We start from the raw sequence: 23,509 nt of genomic DNA on the forward strand, positions 1-23,509 counted from the left end.
AAAAAGAACAAAGTTGAAGGGATCACAATACCAAATATCAAGCTATACTACCAAGCCATGGTTCTCAAAACTGTCTGGTACTGGCACAAGTACAGACATATAGACCCATGGAACTGAACAGAGAACCCAGAAATCAACCCAAGCCATTATGCTCAATTAATATTCGACAAAGGAGGCAAGAGCATACAATGGAGTCAAGACAGTCTCTTCAATAAATGGTGCCAGAAAATTTAGTCAGATACACACAAGAAAATGAAACCAGATCACCAACTTACACCATACACAAAAACAAACTTAAAATGACTAAAGGACTTGAATGTAAGATGGGAAACCATAAAAATCCTACAAGACTCCATAGGCAACAAAATAGCAGACATATTTTGTAGCAATATCTTTACTAACACAGCTCATAGGACAATGGAGACTAAGGAGAAAATAAAAAATGGGACTACAACAAAATAAAAAGATTCTGCACAGCAAAAGAGACAATCAATAAAACAACAAGAAAGCCCACTGCATGGGAGAACATATTTGCCAATGCTATTTCAGATAAGGGTTTAATCTCCAAAACTTAGAGAGAACTCATACAACTTAACCAAAGGAAGATAAACAATCCAATCAAACAATTGGCAAAAGACCTAAATAGACACTTTTCAAAAGAGTACAAACAGAAGGGCAAGAGACATATGAAAACATGCTCAAAGTCACTAATCATCCCAGAGATGCAAATCAAAACAACGAGATACCATCTCACACTTGTCAGAATGGCTGTCATCAACAAATCAATAAACAACAATTGCTGGCGTGGATGTGGAAAAAAAGAAACTCTCCTGCACTGCTGGTGGGAATGCAGACTGTTGCAGCCACTGTGGAGGACAGTATGGAATTTCCTCAAAAAGTTAAAAATGAAACTCCCATTTTACCCAGGAATCCCACTTCTAGGACTATATCCCAAGAAATCAGAAACACCAATCAGAAAGAATATATGCACCCCTATGTTCATAGCAGCACAATTTACAATAGCTAAAATTTGGAAACAACCTAAGTGCCCATCAGTAGATGAGTGGATTGAAAATCTGTGGTACATCTACACAATGGAATACTACAATGCTATTTTAAAAAAAAGGAACTTTTACCATTTGCAACAGCATGGATGGAACTGGAGACCATTATGCTAAGCGAAATAAGCAAGTTGGGGGAAAGATAAATATCACATGATCTCAGTCATATGTGGGATATAATGATCATCATAAACTGGTGAAAAAAATAGGTGCAGAGACAAATGGCAGGGGAGGTTGGGGTGGTAGAGAGCAACCAAAGTACTTGCATGCATGTATATTAGCATAATCAATGGACTCAGACACTGTGGCAGTGGAGGCTTGCCCCGGTTGCAACAGCTAGGGGGTGGGGTGAGTAAATCGAGGAAAATGAGACATATGTAAAACTTTAGACAATAAAAAAATTATATGTTCACAAAAAAGCACTTTTTAGAAGGCCAGCATATTCCTTATTCCAAAACTAGATAAAGACACTAGAAAGAAAGAAAATTATAAACCAATATTCCTGATGAACATAGATGCTAAAATCCTCAATAAAATATTACCAAATGGGGTTCAGAATACATTAGAAAGATCATACACCACGACTAAGTGAGATTTCTTTGTGGGGATTCAGGCCTGGTACAATATTCACAAATCAATAAATGTGATACACCACATAAGCAAAAGATACGATAAAATTCACATAAGCATATCAATAGATGCATATAGCATTTGACAGAATTCAGCACTCATATATGAGAAAAACTTTCAGCAAAGTAGGAATAGAGGGATCATACCTCAACATAATAAAAGCCTTATATGACAAACCTATAGCCAATGTCATACTTAATGAGCAAATACTAAAAGCATTTCCCCTAAGAACAGGAACAAGATAGGGATGCCCGCTTTCACCACTCCTGTTCGACGTAGTACTGGAAGTGCTAGCCACAGCAATCAGACAAGAAGAAGAAATAAATATCTTCCAAATTGGAAAAGAAGGAGTAAAGATGTCATTATTCGTAGATGACATAATACTTTACATAGAAAACCCTAAAGATTCTATCAAAAATATTAGACTTAATAAATTAATTTGGTAATGTAGCAGGATACAAAATTAACACCAAGAAATCGATGGAATTTTTATACACCAATAGTGAACTTACAGAAAGAGAGATTAAAAAAAAAACAATACCATTTACCATTGCACCAAAAAAATTAAGATACCTAGGAATAAACATAACTAAGAAGGTAAAAGTCCTGCACTTAGAAAACTACAGGACACTAAATAAAGAGAGAGAGGAAGACATAAATAGATGGAAGAACATATTGTGTTCATGGGTTGGTAGAATCAACATTATTAAAATGTCCATACTACCCTAAGCAATCAAAAGATTTAATGCAGTCCCCATTAAAATACCCATGGCATATTTCACAGATCTAGAACGAACTCTCCCAAAATTCATCTGGAATTTAAAAAAAAAAAGACCCCAAATAGCTGCAGCAATCCTGAGAAAGAAGAACAAAGTTGGAAGGATCTCAATACCAGATATTAAGTTGTATTATAAAGCCATTGTTCTTAAAACTGACGGGTACTGGCACAAGAACAGACACATAAACCAATGGGATACAATAGAGATCCCAGAAATCGACCCAAACCATTATGGTCAATTAATATTTGACAAAGGAGGCAAGAGCATACAATGGAGTCCAGACAGTCTCTTCAATAAATGGTGTTGGGTAAAATTGGACAGATCTAAGCAAAAAATTTAAACTACACCACCAACTTACACCATACACAAAAATAAACTCAAAATGGATAAAATACTTAAACATAAGACAGGAAACCATAAAAATCTTAGAATGATCCACAGACAGCAAAATATCAGGCATATCTGGTAGCAATATCTGTACTGATACAGCTCCTATAGCAATGGAAACTAAGCAGAAAATAAACAAATGGACTACATCAAAATAAAATCTCCTGCACAGCAAAAGAATTAATCAGTAAAACAACAAGAAAGCCCACTGCATGGGAGAACATATTTGCCAATGTTATCTTTGATAAGGGTTTAATATCCAATATTTACAGGGAACTCATACAACTTACCAAAAGGAAGATAAACAACCCAATCAAAAAAATGGGCAACAGACCTAAATAGATACTTTTTGAAAGAGGACATAAGAAAGGCCAAGAGAAATATGAACACATGCTCAAAATCACCAATCATCAGAGAGGTGCAAATCAAAATGACAATGAGGTACCATCTCACACCTGTCAGAATGGTTATCATCAATAAATCAACAAATGACAAGTGCTGGCGAGGATGTGGAGAAAAAGAAACCCTTGTGCACTTGTGGTGGGAATGCAGATTGGTGCAGCCACTGTGGAAAACAGTGGAAACTTTCTTTAAAAAAAAAAAAGGTACTCCCATTTGACCCAGTGAATCCCACTTATAGGACTATATCCCAAGAAATCAGAAAGGATATATGCACCCCTATGTTCATAGCAGCACAATGTACAATAGCTAAGATTTTGAAACAGCCTAAGTGCCCATCAGCAAATGAATGGATTTAAAAACCATGGTACATCAATGGAATACTACGCTGCTATAAAAACGAAGGATCTCCTCCCATTTGCAACAGCATGGATGGAACTAGAGAGCATTATGCTAAGCAATATATGGCCAATAGACATATAAAAAGATGCTCAACATCACTAATCATCAGAAGAATGCAAATTAAAACCACAGTGAGATATCACTTCACATCTGTCAGAATGGCTATCATCAACAAATCAAAAAACAAGTGGAGAAAGGGAACCCTCATGCACTGTTGGTGGGAATTCAGATTGGTGTAAACACTGTGGAAAACAGTATGGAGTTACCTCAAAAAATTATAAATGGAACTCCCTATGACCCAGTGATTCCACTTCTAGGAATTTATGTGAAAAAACCCCAAAACACTAATTCGAAAGAATATATGCACTCCTATCTTCATTGTAGCGTTATTTACAATAGTCAAGATTTGGAAGCACAAGTGTCCATCACTAGATGAGTGAATAAAGCAGCTGTGGTACATTTACACAATTGATGTAAAAAAGTAGAAAAGTTTACCCCTTGTGACAGCAAGGATGGACCTGGAGTATACTATGTTAAGTGAAATAAGCCAGTCAGAGAAATACAAGTACCATATGATTTCACTCATATGTTGAACAAACTGAGCTACCAAACAAAATAGAGACAGACGCATAGAGAACAGTCTGACAGTTCATGGGAGAAGGCTGTGGGAGTGGAGGTATAGAGCAAAATTAAAAAAAAAAAGAAAGAACTCATGGACATGGACATGGACAACAGTGTGGTGGTTGCAGGGGCAAGCGGGTTGGTGAAAGTGGAAGGAGCTATGGGGGACTAAACGGTAAAAGAAAAATAAAATAAAGAAATAAAAACAAGAAAAATGTATTTCCTGAAATAAAATAAAAATAAAATAATATTTTTAAGACAAAAGTTTTTCCCCCCATTATTTCACAATCTAACTCAAGTTAGTCGGGGAGGGGTGGAACTCTACTACATACAGTCATTCAGGCATCCAGACTCATTCATCTTGTAGCTCTACACTCCTCTTGGTACTTGGAGTTCTCTACATGCTGGTGGTCAGTGGGGAAAGTGAAGGATGATTGCACAGGGCAGTTTATAAGAGTTAAGCTGAAAAGTATGCACATTCTTTCTTCTCATATTCTCTTGACAACATTAGTCTATGTCTATACCCAAGAGTAAAGGAGGCTGGGAAATTCCCGGGGGGGGGGGGGGGGAAGAAAACAGATATTCGTGAGTACCAATAGTACCAATAATCTGACATTTATGTAGAAGTCCTTGGTTAATTGTGAGAAACTATATGTATTAAGGGACGTCATATTGTTTTTAAACTTGTAGCCTCTCTGAGTCCCTATCTCAATCTTTAGTGGGTTGGAAACAGAAAAACTGAACTGACTTAAGTAAAGTTTAAGCTGGGGCTTTTCTAGACGAATGTTTCCCAAACTTCTCTCATGATGAGAATCACCTGGTGGACTTGTTAAACTATAGATTCCAGAATCCCAACTAAGAACTGCTAAACCAGAATTTCCAGGGAAGGTATAGGTAAATCTGTATACTTAACTAGTGCTCTAAGTAATTTTTATCACAAGGGATTCTTGAGAAACACTGTTCTAGACTAAGTCATTCACTGTGGCCTATCACACATTAACTCATTTATTCATCTACTGCCCAAATACCGACTTTGTAACAGAACTAGGCTAAGCTAAGTGAGTCAGCAAGGAAGCACAGAGCAATTTCTAAGTAAATTTAAAAGTAAGAGAAAATGCACATTCCACATATGCACATCATTGGTACTGATATTCCACATATCCAATTTTGTTTAGAAACAATTTTAGTGTGATAGCCACTCATCATAGTTGCTTTCTTGGTTCTCAGTTTATCAAGGTAAATGGTTATATCTTATCTCCCCCCCCCCCCAGCATATTGCAGCTTAAAGTTAAAGAGAATTTCTGACTTGGTTTTAGATTAGCTCTGTGGTCTTACATATGTCACTACTTCCCACTTCCTTTGACCCTCATTCTGTTTCTCTGGAAAATGGGGATAATTATACCTAGTCCACAGGAATGTTGAAAGATTAAATGAGGCCTTAGCTGGTTTGGCTCAGTGGATAGAGTGACGGCCTGCAGACTGAAGGGTTCCAGGTTCTATTCTGGTTAAGGGCACATGCCCGGGTTGCAGGCTCAGTTGCCAGTAAGGGGCGTGCAGGAGGCAGCCAATCAATGATTCTTCTCATCATTGATGTTTCTCTCTCTCACCCTCTCCCTTCCTTTCTACAATCAATAAAATTATATTTTTAAAAAAGAAAGATTAAATGAGTAAAAAAAACTGAAAAGAACTCTATCAATTGGCAGATACTTTTTCAAAATAAGAGTTGTTTCCCTGACTAATTTTGCTGGTGCCTTATAGTAGCCCCATTTACCCAGTTAAAGAACAAAACTTCTGAGGGTTTTGGTCACTGTGTCAAAAGAATAGAGTGAATGTGCTATCTCATCCAGACTCCTAAATTTATCATTTATTCCATCTCTCTGGAGTTCATTTTTGCCAGTTCCTGAAGAATGCATTTGGACCTTTGAGTTTCCTGATTTCTGACTCTTGAACCAAACATGACCTCTTTGAGGTTGGAAATCCATTTACTCTTGGCAAAGTCACAACATCTTGTTTCAAAGAAAAGTGGAGTTAAATTTTTCTATCCCACAATATCTTAGGGAGTTTTATAACCAAAGCTTATAAGACATTTTTGGAGCTGAATATGCTCTTACAACAGAGCCCTTGGATGATTTAAGTGTAAATGAATTAGAAGGGTTCAGATCATATTTCTCCTGAAATATACAAAGTTTAGAAATGGAAGGAGAAGATGCTCAGCCAAGAGCACTCTTGTTTGGGCAAAGCCCCCAGGGTGGCTGGGATCATACAGTATTTGCAGAGATTTCCCACAAAGACATAAGTGGATCTCAGACTGTGCCACACAGTCTCATAGATTGTTCACAAGATTACTTAACAAATCCAACCCGTTTGACACTTTAAGTACGACTTGCCTGAGATTTTGTATTATCATTTCTATCCTAGATCTCTTCAACAGTTTCCTACTTGGTCTCCCTGTCTTCTTTCAGACTCTATTCAGTCCATCTTTCACACTGAAGTCACAGTAGTCCAAGAACAAAAATCTCATCATCCATGGCTCCCCTTTTCCTATATGATAACATCTAAACATCTTTCATGTGGTACAAATATACTGACCTTTGTGATGTGAACTTGACCCTAACTTTCCATTCTTAGGCACTTTAACTCATGATTTAGTTAAAAGCAGACATCTTAAAGTTTCCTTAATTCCAATAATAGACTTCTAGATCTCTATATCTTCATATCTATTCACCTACCATCTATGTTAAACCCTTAATGGACCATAATATAAACAATAAAACAAATCTCTTGTCTTTAAAAATACTAAGTAGCTAACATTAATTGAAGGATAATTATGTGCTAGATACCATTCTAAATATTTCATATACATTAACTAATATACTTTCCTACCAATCCTATGAGATATATTCCCATTTATTATTATCCCCAGTTTATGTAGGAGGAAATTGAAACACAGAGTGGTTATGTAGTTTACCTTTGGATTCACAGTTAATAAGTAGCAAAGGCAGCATACGGATGTAGCTCCAGCCGTAGGCAAACTACGGCCCGCGGGCCGGATCCGGCCTGTTTGAAATGAATAAAACTAAAAAAAAATAAGACTTACCCTTTTATGTAATGATGTTTACTTTGAATTTATATTAGTTCACACAAAAACTCCATCCATGCTTTTGTTCCGGCCCTCCGGTCCAGTTTAAGAACCCATTGTGGCCCTCGAGTCAAAAAGTTTGCCCACCCCTGAGCTAGACCCTAGAGCTGCAGTTTCAGAACAAACATTATGCTACTGCCTTTCCTGACATGTTCTTCAGCACCTTATGCATTCATATATATCATCCTTATTTTAAAAACATCCACCTTCCTTTCTCTATATCAAAAGTTTACACTTTTTCTTCAGGACCCAACTCAATGAGCACCCCTTCCATGAAACCTTTCCTGAGTTAATCTCTTTACTCTTTCTCTCAATCTTAAGGAATAAGACTCTGAAACAGTAAGAGTCTCTATAATTTCATGTTACTTTGGTCATAATTTTGATAAATTACTTTTTGGGCTATATGAAAGATAATTGTTTGTTTTCTTGAATCTCCCACTAACCTATAAATTTACTGAGAACTAGAACCAGGTATTCATCCTGGTATCCTCAGCACTAGCACAGATTGGGATATCAGTAAATGTTGACTATCCTGCCATGCAATTTTTTGGTGGGAAAATTATATGTTGGGTAAAACTGACCTATGCATTGTATGACAATTAAACCTCACTGGCCCCTCTCTGCTAACCGCCAGAGGTGTTCTCAAGTTATTAGAGAATCAATTCCCATCTCTAAATATTATTTATGTGGTGGTAAGAACCCTGGTTGAGTACCACTAGGATAACCTCTTAGGAGCCAGGGAAATGTAGCAGATTCAGCATAGAAAACCTAGTGGTACTCAAAACGGTATCAGGTAATCTTATGTTGCTATTTACTTGGATTCATGACTCAAATAAAGTTACTTAACTTCTATGAGCTTTATTCATCTATAAAAGGGAGCTAATGACATATTGTCTCAAATGTTATAATGTTCTAAAACTTCTGAATTTGGAAAACATCCTGCAATTCCTATGCCTGTTTACTGTGTGAGTCTGTCCTTCATTTCTATCTTCCTGCCTTCTTTACTCTTTCTTCTCCTAAAAAACTGTTATGGAATTAATTTTTCAATCTGTAGCACCTTATAATTAAAAATTATGCAATGCCTACTTCATAATATTGTTGTAAGTATTAAATTAGATTATTATATAAAGGTCAAAACATAGTAGGTGCCCAATAAATAGGAGGCAGTGAAATCAGGATGGAAAATAAAATGTTCATTAATTATGAACAATCTTGTGAACAGATTAGAGCATTCCCTGAGATGAAAGTGATAGTGTGATGATATTGCCTGTAAACTGAATATCTCACCCAACTCATTTTATATACTATACATACATCTAATTCAGAGTTCACTGTAACCAGGCACAATGAACTTCAATAAATAATTCCTTGGACTTTTTTTATCTAAAAAAGTAAGTTATTCATGAATTGATAAATATTTATATTTTTAATGCTCCCCATCTTCTTGGGACTTCCAGACTGTAATGATTTCTCTCCCAGCTTGGAAAAGGGAAGATACCCATTCAGTTCAAAATGTAGCATTAAGTCATTCCCAGAGTTCCTAAAAGAGAAGAGTCTTGGATTTTCTAATGAACTCATTCATTTAAACTATATGTGCTACATGTAGTTTTAGGCATTGGAGATAAAAAAAAAAGTGAAAAAAATATCTGCATTCAAGGAACTGGCATTTTGCGAAGTAAACAATAAGACAAGAATTGGTTGTACAATGTTGGGAGGGCAAGGAATCAATTTTAAACAAATTAGTTGGGGAAAGCCTCACTGAGCAGGTGACTTTTGAGCAAATACCATGTGAAAGTTTAAAGGAAAACACTCCAAGCAGAATAAACTGGGAGTGCCAATGGCCAAAGGCAGGATAGCATGCCTAAAGGATTTGAGGAATAGTAAGAAGGTCAGTGTGACCAGAGCAAAGTTAGTGCAGTGGTAGGAAATCCGGTCAGTAGTCAGAGAGATAATAGGGCAGTGATTCAAGGTTGTGTGGGACTTTGCAAATCAAATGATGTTACGATTATTGTATCAATCATCAAATATGACTTATAAAATTCATGTGAGAAGGATAGTCTATTGTCTATAGCCATATCTGTGCTCTTTTGTTGTAATTATTTAAGATACTGGAAAACAGGAAACAATGGAAATGTCAAACAATACCATACATTTAATAGACTATTATGCTTCCATTTAAAGCAAACCTTATGGTATGAGGACAGGCTTATAGTATAAGCAGAATATTGATTATAAATGTTAATAAATGCATATTTAAAAAACACAGTGTGCCCAAATACTAATAGTGCTTATTTGAATGGTGGGATTTGGGACTTTTTTGTGGGCATGTATGTACACACTCAATTTTTTTTCTTTATTGATTAAGGTATTACATATGTGTCCTTATCCCCCCATTGCCCCCCACTCCCCTGCCCTCACCACCCTGGTGTCTGTGTTTATTGGTTATGCTTATATGCATGCATACAAGTCCTTTGGTTGATCTCTCCCCCTTACCCCCACCCTCCCCTACCTTCCCTCTGAGGTTTGAGCATCTGATTGATGTTTCTCTGTCTCTGGATCTGTTTTTGTTCATCAGTTTATGTTGTTCATTATATTCCACAAATGAGTGAGATCATGTGATATTTATCTTTCTCTGACTGACTTATTTTGCTTAGCATAATGCTCTCCAGCTCCATCACTCAATTTTACTAATAATAGCTAGGTGGCTTCCAGAAGACCAGTGAGATTTTCCATGCCTGCCAGTATTTTAACGGACATCTTCATCACCTTCCTAAATTTTGTATTTTAATAGATATAAAATAATATGTCATTTTAATTATTATTTCTTCACTTTTTTGTGGGTCTGAGAGCATTTTTATGTGCATGTTGGTATTCCCTGCACCATCTCTTTATATCCTAGAGAAGCAGTTTTGTCAACACTATTTATTAACTAGACCATCCTATCCCCATTGCTTTAAAGAGTGACCTTTACTATGTGCCAAAGTCACATACAAACTGGGATTTATTCTGAGGTCTCTATTTCTGTTGCACTTTTGTTATATTTACCATTTTCTAAACCAGTTTCTGTTATTTGTATTAGCATGGCTTTTTTCTACATCTCAGTATCATGTACAGTAACCCTCTCCCTGACCCACTTTCCTCTTCTATTTCAAAATTGACTTAACTCTTCATGGTCTTTGTTCTTCCTTTTGTCCCCAGTGCCAAATTATTACCCTGTTGTCCCAACACAATGTATTGAAAGTAATAGTTTTAATAACTAATTCATAAGTTAACAATCATTAATCTATATTTCTAAGATATAGTATTTAGTATTCTTATTTTTGTTTGTCTTTAGTGGACATTTTCTTTTGCTCTTTGAAAAGTTTCTTTGGAGAATGATTTTTTAAATTTAATTTAATTTTATTTTATTGCTGAGAGTATTACAGATGTCCCCCATTTCTCCCCATTTGCCCCCTTCCACCTGGCTCCCACCCCAACCCATGGATTTAGAATGGTATCTAAGTCTCTTGTCTATGTCCATGGGCTATGCATATATACATTTAAGTTCTTTGATTAATCTCTTACAGCCCTCTTTCCCAAATTCCTTCTGAGATCTGTCAGTCTGTTGCATGCTTCCAAGTGGGACTTTTTATCTTTTATTTCCATATTTTCTGAAAATATTTATTTACTTTTATAATGGATCATCCATTCAAATATTCTCACTCACCTCTTTATTTACTTTATTCACATATCAAATGGTCAGCAAAGAGTTTCAAATTTCTTTTAAAAATATTTTCTCGAGAGGAGACAAGATGGCAGTGGAATAGGCGGACGCGTCCCAAGGCTTCTCCCGGAGCAAATAGAATGAGCAGCTGAAACAAATAACATCCACCCCGAACTGGTGAAGGAGACTCAGCTGGTGAGACAGTTTGCAGCCTGGAAGAACAGAGTTCCCCTGGAAAGGTAAAAACCAGGGACCTGGGCAGGAAAATATGCCAGATCTCTGAGCCTAGAGGGTCAGAGGGAAACCATGCAGCACCCAGCATCTGACTGAGGAAAGGACATCCATAGGACTGTTGGCGCCGGGGGATTTGAGATCTGGGTTCCACAATTACGGAAGACTGAGCCCAGAGGGGGCAGCCTGAAGCGCTGACCAGACCATGCAGTGCCGGTAAGAGAGGAGCTCACAGAGACTCAGTCTTCCCCGTTTCTGCGCACGGCGTTTGTTTGCTTTTTTTCCCTGAACCCTGTTCATAGAACATTTCAGATACAGATACTCACCCATGCTGAGGAGCGGGGAGAAGGTGCGGACGAGTGGAATCTGGGGAGAGGCTGGGGGAGAAGGGGGTCCAGGAGAGGTGGCAGCAAGTTGAGTGCTGAGTCATGCCTGAGCCAAGGACCTGGGCAGCCATTTTCTCCTGAAGTTATAACCCCTCCCTCCAAGCTCCAGGCAAGGAATACAGCCACACCCAGATTCCACCCTGAATGGTACTAAGGATTAAAATAATCTGATTAGTCCCTGGGATTTAACCTTTAGTCCCAGAAACAGAAAAAAAAATCACAGACATTCCAGAAAACTGGGAGCTTAAGCTAGCCAAAAGAATGACATTTCAATTTTCCATTTTTTTTTATTTTGTTAGCTTTTTTTTTTGCTTTTTTCTGTTTTCCTTTTTTTGTTTGTTGCTTCATTTTCTACTTCTTTTCACATTATTTTTTCATCATTCAATTTTATTTTATTTTTAATTGCTATTTTCTATTTTTATATCATTTTTTAAAATCAATTTTTTTGTAAATATATTATTTTGTTCCCCTTCTTTCCCTTCTTATCCACTCGTCCCTTTTCTACTTCCTCTATATTGAATAGAGGTCCTTCCCATATTTATCCAATTCTTAACCTTATTTCCTGTATATCAGCTCAGCCTCTACAGATTATGCCCCCACCCTCTTTACTGAGTGTTTGGTGTTTGTATTCGTTTGGTTTATCTATTGGTTCTGTGGTGTTTTCTCCATATATATATATATATATATATATATATATATATTCTCCTTTTTCTTTTCTCTCCTATCTTTTTTTTCTCTCTTATATATCATTTGTACACTCTTGTCTCTCCCCTAGTTCTCTTTTCTCAGATGGTCACTTATATTGGGTTATCGGTGTCGTGAGTACATTCATGCTTTGTTCCCTTTGGGTCATGTCTTGTTAAGGTGAATTTTATCCTGTCCGGCTAAAGTGTTAGAGAGCAAGCCACATAACCAGACACCTGGAGAGGAAACTTTATTAACGAACGGGTCAATTACACCATAGACCCAGCTACAGAGGCAGGAAGAAGGCGGCAGTGAGGGAGCAAAAGAGGAGGGTGTGGTTGTGTGTTTGTCTGTGTGTGTGAATGTGTGTGTGTGTGTGTGTGTGTGTGTGTGTGTGTGTGTGTGTGAATGAGGCACAGTTAGACCCCACAGGACCTTCGGGGGCAGGCTAACCGGGCTAGCCTAACTTGGCAGCCTCTGCTACCATTGCAAACAGTACCAGGAGGCCAGCTCCTCTTCAGAGGCCTTGACTTTTCGAAGGGGAGAGCTGATGTAACTGAGAGCCCAGCCTCACCTCCACCCAGGGTGCCCTCAGGTAACACCTGGGACTCTACGGCCTCCCCTGCCAGGGACCTGATACCTCGGCTGTGGTCCCACAGTCACCAAGTCTCCAGCCACTCTGGGCGCAGGTTCCTGTGAGTTCTGAAGCACACTCCCTTCTGACCAGCCCAACGCTTTAGTCCAGAGCACTACAACCTCGTGAGCAGTGGACACATGAGCAGCACACAGAAGAAATGAAGAGTGATATAGCTGCAATAAAAAACACCATGGAAAGTTTCAACAGTAGACTAGTAGAAGCGGAGGACCGAATTAGCAAATTAGAAGACAGGGAAGCAAAACACACCCAAACTGTACTGCAATTGGAGAAAAAAATTAAAAGACAGGAGGAGAGCCTAAGGGAGCCCCAGGACAACATGAAACAAAGCAACATATGAATAATAGGGGTGCCAGAACAACAGGAAGGGGAACAAGTGTTTGAAAACCTATTTGAAGAAATAATGTCAGAAAACTTCCTTGACGTGGGAAGAAAAAGTCACACAAGCACAGAGTCCCAAACAAGATGAAACCAAAAAGGCCCACACCAAGACACATCATAATTACCATGGCAAATGTTCAGGGCAAAGAGAGAATCTTAAAGGCAGCAAGAGACAGATGGAAAGTTACATACAAGGGATCTCCCATTAGATTATTAAATGATTTCTCAAGAGAAACACATCAGGCCAGAAAAGAATGGAAGGAAATTTACAAGGTGATGCAAAGCAAAGGACTGAATCCAAGAATACTCTATCCAGCAAGGCTATCATTCAAAATTGAAGGGGAAATAAGAAGCTTCACAGACAAAAAAGGGCTAAGGGAGTTTATCACCACCAAGCCAGCAATGCAAGAAAGGCTAAAGGGACTGGTGTAAAAAGAAGAAATAAAAAGCTAAGTAAGAAAACAGGCACAAAAAATAGAAATGGCTACAAACAAGTACCTTTCAATAGTAACTTTAAATGTAAATGGACTAAATGCTCCAACCAAAAGACATCGAGTGGCTGAATGGATAAAAAAACATGACCCATACATCTGCTGTCTACAAGAGACCCACCTCATTAGAAGGGACTCACACAGACTGAAAGTGAAGGGATGGAAAAATATCTTTCACGCAAATGGAAAGGAAAAGAAAGCTGGGGTAGCAATACTTATATCTGACAAAATACATCTCAAAGTGAAGGCCATAACCAGAGATAAGGAAGGCCACTTCATAATACTAAAGGGATCAATACAACAAGAAGATATAACCCTGGTAAACATATATGCACCCAATGCAGGAGCACCCACATACATAAGAAAACTTCTGGAAGATATCAGGGGAGAGATCGACAACAATACAATCATAGTAGGGGACTTTAATACACCACTGACATCACTGGATAAATCCGCTAGACAAACAATCAGCAAAGAAACAGCAATCCTAAATGACTCACTAGATCAGATGGACTTAATTGACATCTTCAGAACATTTCACCCCAAAGCCACAGAATATACGTTCTTCTCAAGTATACATGGGACATATTCAAAAATAGACCACATATTGGGTCACAAGCAAAGTCTCCACAAATTCAAGAAGATTGAAATCATACCAAGCATCTTCTCAGACCACAATGGCATAATATTAGGAATAAACTACAATAAAAACAACCCAAAACACTCAAACTCTTGGAAGCTGAATAGCATGTTATTAAATATTGATTGGGTTACCAATGAGATCAAAGAACAAATTAAAAACATCCTGGAAAGTAATGACAATGAAATCACAACTATCCAAAACCTATGGGTCACAATGAAAGCAGTCCTGAGAGGGAAGTTTATAGCTCTACAGGCCTACCTCAAAAAAACAAGAAAAAATGGTAGTAAATCATCTAACTCTACATCTAAAAGAATAAGAAAGAGAGCAAAAAGAAAAGCCCAGAGTGAGCAAAAGGAAGGAGATAATAAATATTAGAGCAGAAATAAATGACATAGAGACCAGAAAAACAATACATAATATCAATGAAACCAAGAGCTGGTTCTTTGAAAGGATAAACATGATTGATGAACCTCTAGCCTGGCTAACCAAGAAGCAAAGAGAGAGGACACAAATAAACAAAATCAGGAATGATAGAGGTGAAATAACAACAGACAGAACAGAAATACAAATGATTGTTAAAAAATACTATGAACAACACTACTCCAACAAACTAGACAACCTGGAGTAAATGAACATATTCCTAGATAAATACAACCTTCCTAAACTCAATCAGGAAGAATCTAAAAATCTCAATAGGCCAATAACTATGGAAAAATTGAAGCAGTCATCAGAAAGCTTCCAGCAAACAAAAGCTCAGGGCCGGATGGCTTCACAGGGGACTGTTACCAAACATTAAAGGAAGAACTAAAACCTATCCTCCTCAGACTATTCCAAAAAATTCAAGAGGAAGGAACACTTCCAAGCTCATTCTATGAAGCCAGCATCGACCTAATACCAAAACCAGGTAAAGACAGCACAATGAAAGAGAATTACAGCTCAATGTCCCTCATGAACATAGATGCCAAAATCCTCAACAAAATCTTAGCAAATCAGATCTAGCAGTACATCAGAAAGATCATACATCATGAACAAGTAGGATTTATCCCAGGATGCAATGATGGTACAATATTCGCAAAACAATAAACGTGATACCTCACATAAACAAATTGAAAGAACGAAACCACAGAGTCATATCAATTGATGCAGAAAAAGCATTTGACAAAATCCAACACCCATTTTTGACAAAAACTTTCAGCAAGGTGAGAATAGAAGGATCATACCTCAACATAATAAAAGCCATATATGACAAACCCACAGCCAACATCATACTCAATGGAAAAAAACTAAAACCATTTCCCCTAAGAACAGGAACAAGACAGGGATGCCCTCTCTCACCACTCCTGTTCGACATAGTACTGGAAGTATTAGCCATTGTAATTAGGCAAGAAGAAGAAATAAAAGGCATCCAAATAGGAAAAGAAGTAAAACTGTCCTTATTCGCAGGTGACAAGATATTGTACATAAAAAATCCTAAAGACTCCATCAAAAAACTATTAGACTTAAATGAATTCAGCAATATAGCAGGATACAAAATTAATGCCAAGAAATCTTTGGCATTTCTATAACCAATAGTGAACTTACAGAAAGAGAGACTTAAAAAGCAATCCCATTTACCATCACACCAAAAAAATTAAGATAACTATGAATAAACTTAACTAAAGAGGTAAAAGACCTCTACTCAGAAAACTACAGGATGTTGAAAAAAGAGATAGAGGAAGACTTAAACAGATGGAAGAACATACCATGTTCATGGATTGGTAGAATCAACATCATTAAAATGTCCCTATTACCCAAAGAAATCTATAAATTCAACGCATTTCCCATTAAAATACCAATGGCATATTTCACACTCCTAGAACGAACTCTCCAAAAATTCATCTGGAATAAAAAAAGACCCCGAATAGCTGCAGCAATCCTGAGAAAGAAGAAAGTAGGTGGGATCTCAATACCAGATATCAAGCTGTATTACAAAGCCATTGTTCTCAAAACTGCCTGGTACTGGCATAAGAACAGACATATAGAACAATGGAATAGAATAGAGAGCCCAGAAATCAACCCGAACCAATATGCTCAATTAATATTTGACAAAGGAGGCAAGAACATACAATGGAGTCAAGAGTGTCTCTTCAATAAATGGTGTTGGGAAAATTGGACAGATACATGCAAAAAAATGAAACTAGACCACCAACTTACACCATACACAAAAATAAACTTAAAATGGATAATGGACTTAAATGTAAGATGGGAAACCATAAAAATTCTAGAGGAATCCAAAGGCAACAAAATCTCAGACATATGCTGAAGCAATTTCTTCACCGATACAGCTCCTAGGGCAGTGGAAACTAAAGAAAAAATAAACAAATGGGACTACATCAAAATAAAAAGCTTCTGCACAGCAAAAGAAACCATCAACAAAACAACAAGAAAGTCCACTGCATGGGAGAACATATTTGTCAATGTTATCACCGATAAGGATTTAATCTCCAACATTTATAGGGAACTCATACAACTTAATGAAAGGACCATAAACAATCCAATCAAAAAATAGGCAAAGGACCTAAATAGACACTTTTCAAAAGAGGACATTCAGAAAGCCAAGAGACATATGAAAACATGCTCAAAGTCACTAATCATTTGAGAAATACCAATCAAAACAACAATGAGATACCATCTCACACCTGTCAGAATGGCTATCATCAACAAATCAACAAGCAACAAGTGCTGGAGAGGATGTTTAGAAAAAGGAACACTCTTGCACTGCTGATGGGAATGCAGACTGGTGCAGTCACTATGGAAGTCAGTATGGAGTTTCCTCAAAAAGTTAAAAATTGAACTCCCATTTGACCCATTGATCCCACTTCTAGGAATATATCCCAAGAAAACAGAAACACCAGTCAGAAAGGATATATGCACCTCTATGTTCATAGCAGGACAATTTACAATAACTAAGATGTGGAAATAGCCTAAGTGCCCATCAGCAGATGATTGGATTAGAAAACTGTGGTACATCTTTGCAATGGAATACTATGCTGCTGTAAAAAGGAAGGAATTCTTACCATTTGCAACAGCATGGATGGAACTGGAGAGCATTATGCTAAGTGAAATAAGCCAGTCAATGAAAGAAAAATACCACATGATCTCACTCATTTATGGATAATTAAGACCATTATAAATTGATGTGCAAAAATAGAGACAGAGGCAGAGCAACATCGAACAGACTGTCAAACTACAGCAGGAAGGCTGGTGAGGGTTGGGCGAGTGTGTAAGAGATCAACCAAAGGACTTGTATGCATGCATATAAGCATAACCAATGGACACAAGACACTGGGTGGTATGGGAGGCTAGGGGAAGGTCAAGGGGAGAAAAAAAAGGAGACATATATAATACTCTTTGTAATACTTTAAGCAATAAAACCATTATTTAAAATAGAAAAAAATGTATCTTCTCTAATAAAAAAAAGACTGGAAGAAAATATGTCACATTATGAGTACTGCTTGCCTCTACAAGGATGCAGAGAGAAAAGGAAACCCTTCTGCATTTTTGGTGGGGATCTAAATGGTACAGTCAGTATGGAAAACGGTATAGAGGTTCCTAAAACAATTAAAAATAGAACTACGATCTGATGCAGCAATTTTACTTTTAAAGAAAACAGAAAAAATAGACTGGAAGAAAATATGTCATGTTATTAGTGCTTGCTTTTGAATGTTGCAATAATGAGTAGGTTTTTCTCTATGAGTGTGTTTATTTTTTTCAAGAAAATATATAGCCCAATTAAAAAATTGGCAAAGGACCTGTATAGATATTTTCCAAGAAGACATACAAAAGGTCAACTGGTACATGAAGAGGTATTAAACATCACTAATCACCAATGACCTATAAATAAAACCACAATATCACCTCACACCTACTGGAATGATTATTATTAAAAAGACAAAAAGCAAGTGTTGACAAGGATGTAGAGAAAAGGAAACCCTTCTTCATTTTTGGTGAGAATCTAAACTGGTACAGCAAGTTTGGAAAACAGTATGGAGTTCCTCAAAATATTAAAAATGGAATTACCACCTAATCCAGCAATTTTACATATATATATATATATATATATATATATATATATATATATATATATATATATATCTCCAAAGGAAATAAAATCAGTATCTTGAAAAAAAAAAAACATATTCATTGCAGAATTATTCACAAGAATCAGGATATGGAATCAACATGTTTGTTAAAATATGAATGAAGAAAATGTGGTATATACATATAGAATAAAATATTCACGAGCCTTTAAAAAAAGAAAGAAATTCAGCTGTTTATAACAACATGGGTTAAATTGAAGGACATTATTTTAACTAAAATAAGGAAGGCATAGAAAGACAGATACAGAATGTTCACACTTACATGTGGAAATAAAACGCAGAACTCATATAAACATAGAATAAAATGGTATTTGCCAGAGGTTGAGGGAGGAGCAAATGAGGAGATGTTAGTTAAAGGGTACAAAGTTTCAGTTATGCAGTATGCATAAATTCTCAAAATTTAATGCAAAGCATGGTGACTATAGTTAATAGTACTGTACTATATACTTGAAATTTGCTAAAAGAATAGATCTTAAATTTAATCTCATGACAAAAAATAAATAACTATGTGAGGTGATGGATATGCTAATTAGCTTGATTATGGCAATCATTTCACAATATATACATATAACAAAACATCATATTTTACACCACAAATACATGTAATTTTCACATATCAACTATACCTCAATAAAGCTGAAAAATATTTTTTAAAATTAAAAAACGGATAAACTTTAAATCAGACAGAATGTACCTCAAATTCCAGCTCTACCACTTACTGGCTTGTGTGAGCTTGAGTAAGTCATTTTGAGTCTCATTTTTTTCACCTGAACATGGAGAATTTAAGAATAGTTACTATCTTATAGGGATGTTATGAGGTTCAATTAGATAATGTATGCAATGTGCTTAACATGGTTCCTGGTGCATTCTGTTAGCATTCACTAAGTGTTATACATGTTTATTATTCTGTATTTTACAAAATTTCCATAATGAAAATGAATTTTTAATACTCAAGAAAAATATTTAAATTATTAAAAATGAATTTTAAAATAAATTGCTACATCACAGCCCTGAAGTAAAGCACAACTGTTGGTAAATCCTGGTGACAAATAGGCTCCGTGTTCATGTTAATTAGCATGGGGCTAATTGAAAAAGCCTTTGAAGTTCTCCTCAGCACCACGTCCTCTCCCTCAACCTGGTCTTCCACACATTGGCCTTCCTCAAAAGGCTTGTTTGAAGTATGGTATGTTTTTACTTCCTCTGAGGAGAAGCCAGAATGACTTCTCCCTGGCTTCTGGATGCAAGCTGAAGTGCTCTGTGCTTTTCATATTTCTCAGTGTAGGTCACACCACCGACATCATTTATAAAAAGTGAAAAAGTGAGGGTATCCAAGCTGGCAGCAGAATAGGTGGAAGTTATACTCACCTCCTCCTAGGACAAAATCAAAACTAAATTATAGAACAATCAACCTGAATAACCAACTAATGATCAGTTGAATGGAAGTCTGATATCCAAGGATTTACAGAAGAAGTCACACTGAGACTGACAGGAAGGGCAGAGGTGAAAAGGGCTGACCCTACACCCACACGCAGTAGCTGAGAATCAGGAAGGATATCTTAGTTGCAAAGGTCCTTCCTTAAAAGGAAGTGTGTCCATCCCAAGCCAAGCTCCCCAGCCTAGAGTGCCAGTGTTGGGAAAAGGGGCTCACATAACATTTGGCTATGAAAATCATTGAGGAGTGCATCCACCAGGGTGAGATGGGAATATGTTAGAAACCCAGGCACCCTCTTAAAGGGTCAGTGCACAAATCCTAGTCCTTGGTTCTGGCGGAGGGACAGCAGCCCAGAGTGGAACATCTGTATGCCCTCACGGGAAAGTGTCTATTCATGTGCGGTTAGCCACCCACTGCCGATACTATCATGAGAGTACACCAAGGAATGCAGAGGGCTGATGGACCTTAGGCATTAGCAGGTCTAACACCAAGCACCATTGTTCATTTTGAGATAGTGGTGGCTTGAAGCAACTTCCTGACATAATAGCCTCAAAGTAAATGATTATTGGACCTTACTGATCTTTATTGACCTTAGAGATGGTCTGTCTTCTACCTGTTTGCTATGCTTTACTGGGGGTAAGATGTGTATCTAAAGCTGAATAAAAAGCAGATAAGGCCAGGTTTCAGCTTGCTTCTCCAAGAGAGAGGTCTCCATCAGACCCCCATGCCTTCTAAATTCATATTTCTTGTATAGTATTTTCATTTGTGCGTTGGCCCCTCCTCAGATCCTGAACCCTAGCCGTGCAGGTTGCGGTATTCATGGATAGGAAAAATTGACATAGTTAAACTGGTCAGTTCACTTGAAGTAATATACAGATTTAATGCAATCCCCATCAAAATACCAATGATATCTTTGAAAGAAATAGAAAAAAAATCATTAAATTTGTATGGAACCTTGAAACACCCCAAATAATAATAATAATAATAATAATAATAATCAGGAAAAAAAGAATGAAGATTCAAGTATCATACTCCCTGATTTCAGATTGTAATAAAAAGCTAGATTACCTGTGCAGTATATGGGAAACTGTGGAAAACAATATGGAATTTCCTCTAAAAATTAAAAATGGAACTCCCATTTGACCCAGTGATCCTACTTCTGGAAATATGTCCTAATCATCCTGAAACACCAAACAGAAAAAAATATATGCACCCCTATGTTCCTAGCAGCATTATTTACAATAGCTAAGATCTACAAACAGCCCAAATACCCATCAGTAGGTGAGTGAATAAAAAATATGTGGTGCATTTACACAATGGAATAATACAAAGAACCTTTACCCTTCATGATGGCATGGATGGACCTGGAGATTATTATGCTAAACAACGTAAGCCAGTCAGAGAAAGACAAATGTCACATGATCGCACTTATATGTGAAATCTAATGAACAAAATAAATAGACAAAGAAAATAGGACCAGAGGCATGAACACTTGGAACAGACTGACAGATCTCAGAGGCGAGGGGTGTTGGAGGGATGGGAAGATATATATATATATATATATATATATATATATATATATATATATATATATATATCCCATGGACACAGACAATAATGTGGTGAAGGCCTGGGAGGCTGGGTGGAGGTGGGCAAAGGGGTGGAAATGGGGGACATCTGTAACAGTGTCAACAATAAAAGATAGATTTCCAAAAACACTAATGATTCTTTCTATATTTTCAGGGTAAGTGTGCAAAAAATAGAAGAAAACTTGCTTTAAAAGAAAAAGAAAACCTTTTTTATTTACAAACTAAAAAATAGCTACATTAATCAAAACAATATGGTACTGGCAGAAAAACAGACACACAGACCAATGGAATGAAATTGAGAGCCCAGAAATAAACCCACAAATATATGGGCAACTGATTTTCAACAAAAGAGCCAAAAACATACAATGGAGGAAAGAATGCCTCTTTCAATAAATGGTGTTGGGAAGCTTGGAAAACTACATGTGAAAGAATGAAACTAGACTGCTGATACCATACACAGAAATTAACAAAGTGGACTAAATATTTGAATATAAGACCTGAAAAAATTAAATACATAGAAGAAAACATAAGTACTAAACTTATGGACCTTGATATTAGAAAATATTTTGTAAACTTGACCCAACAAGCAAGGGAAATAAAAGCAAAAATAAAAAAACAAACAAAAAGGATTACATTGCACTGTCCAGGTGGCTTAGTTTATGGGAGGCAACTACTTGATGTTTGTCTCTCACATTGATCTCTCTCTCTCTCTCTCTCTCTCCCCCCTCTCTCTCAAAATCCATAAAAACATGTCCTCGGATGAAGATTTTAAAAAATTGAATTATATTAAACTAAAAAGCTTGTGCAAGCAAAATAAACCATCAACAAAAAACAAAGTCAACCAGTCAACCAACGAAATGAAAGATATTTGCAAATAATACCTCCAATGAGGGGCTAATATCCAAAATATAAAAGGAACCCATAGAACTCAACAACAATAAAATGAACAATCCAATTAAAATGTGCAGAATATCTGAACACACTTTTCTCTGATTTTTTTTCAGTGGATCTGGTAGGTAAGAGAGCTTAAGCAACTTATCCAGGAGCAGCTGGGAGTCTCCACAGTCTGTAGTTTTGCCTAGGGATGGAAGATGACAGAGTAAAGCTGGTGGGAACCCACAGAGATTGATTAATTCCTTATGGAGATATGCCTTCAGGAAAAATGGGTTTCTGAAACCAGAAAAAGGATAACATAATAAAATAACAGGTTTGGGAACATAGTTGCCTGGGTTCAAATCCCATTTCTCCCATTTACCATCTCTGTAACTATGGGCAACTACTTTACCTGTTGGGCCCTCAGTTTCCTAAAGTTAATGGAAGTGATTAAGAGCACATATCTCACATGGCTGCTTTAAGTATGAAGTAAATTCTAAACCATTTAGAAGACTGCCCACCACATAGTAAGTGCATAAAAAGTATTAGTAATAATTATTAAATTTTATAGTTGTGGTTATTATTATTATTATTACTAGAGGCCCTGTGCATGAAATTCATGCATGGGGGGCAGGGTCCCTAAGCACAGCCTGCACCCTCTCCATTCCAGGCCCCCTCAGGGGATGTCCAACTGCTCTATGGGATCAGGCCTAAACCGGCAGTCAGACATCCCTCTCATAATCTGGTACCGCTGGCTCCTAATTGTTCACCTATCTGCCTGCTTGGTCACCCCTAACTGTCCTCCCCTGCAGGCCTGGTCACCCTCAACTGCCCTCCCCTGCAGGCTTGGTTGCCCCTAACTGATCTCCCCTGATGGCCAGGTC

The sequence above is a fragment of the Myotis lucifugus genome, unplaced genomic scaffold, assembly GCF_000147115.1.
Source record: "Myotis lucifugus unplaced genomic scaffold, Myoluc2.0 scaffold_4, whole genome shotgun sequence".
NCBI lineage: Eukaryota > Metazoa > Chordata > Mammalia > Chiroptera > Vespertilionidae > Myotis > Myotis lucifugus.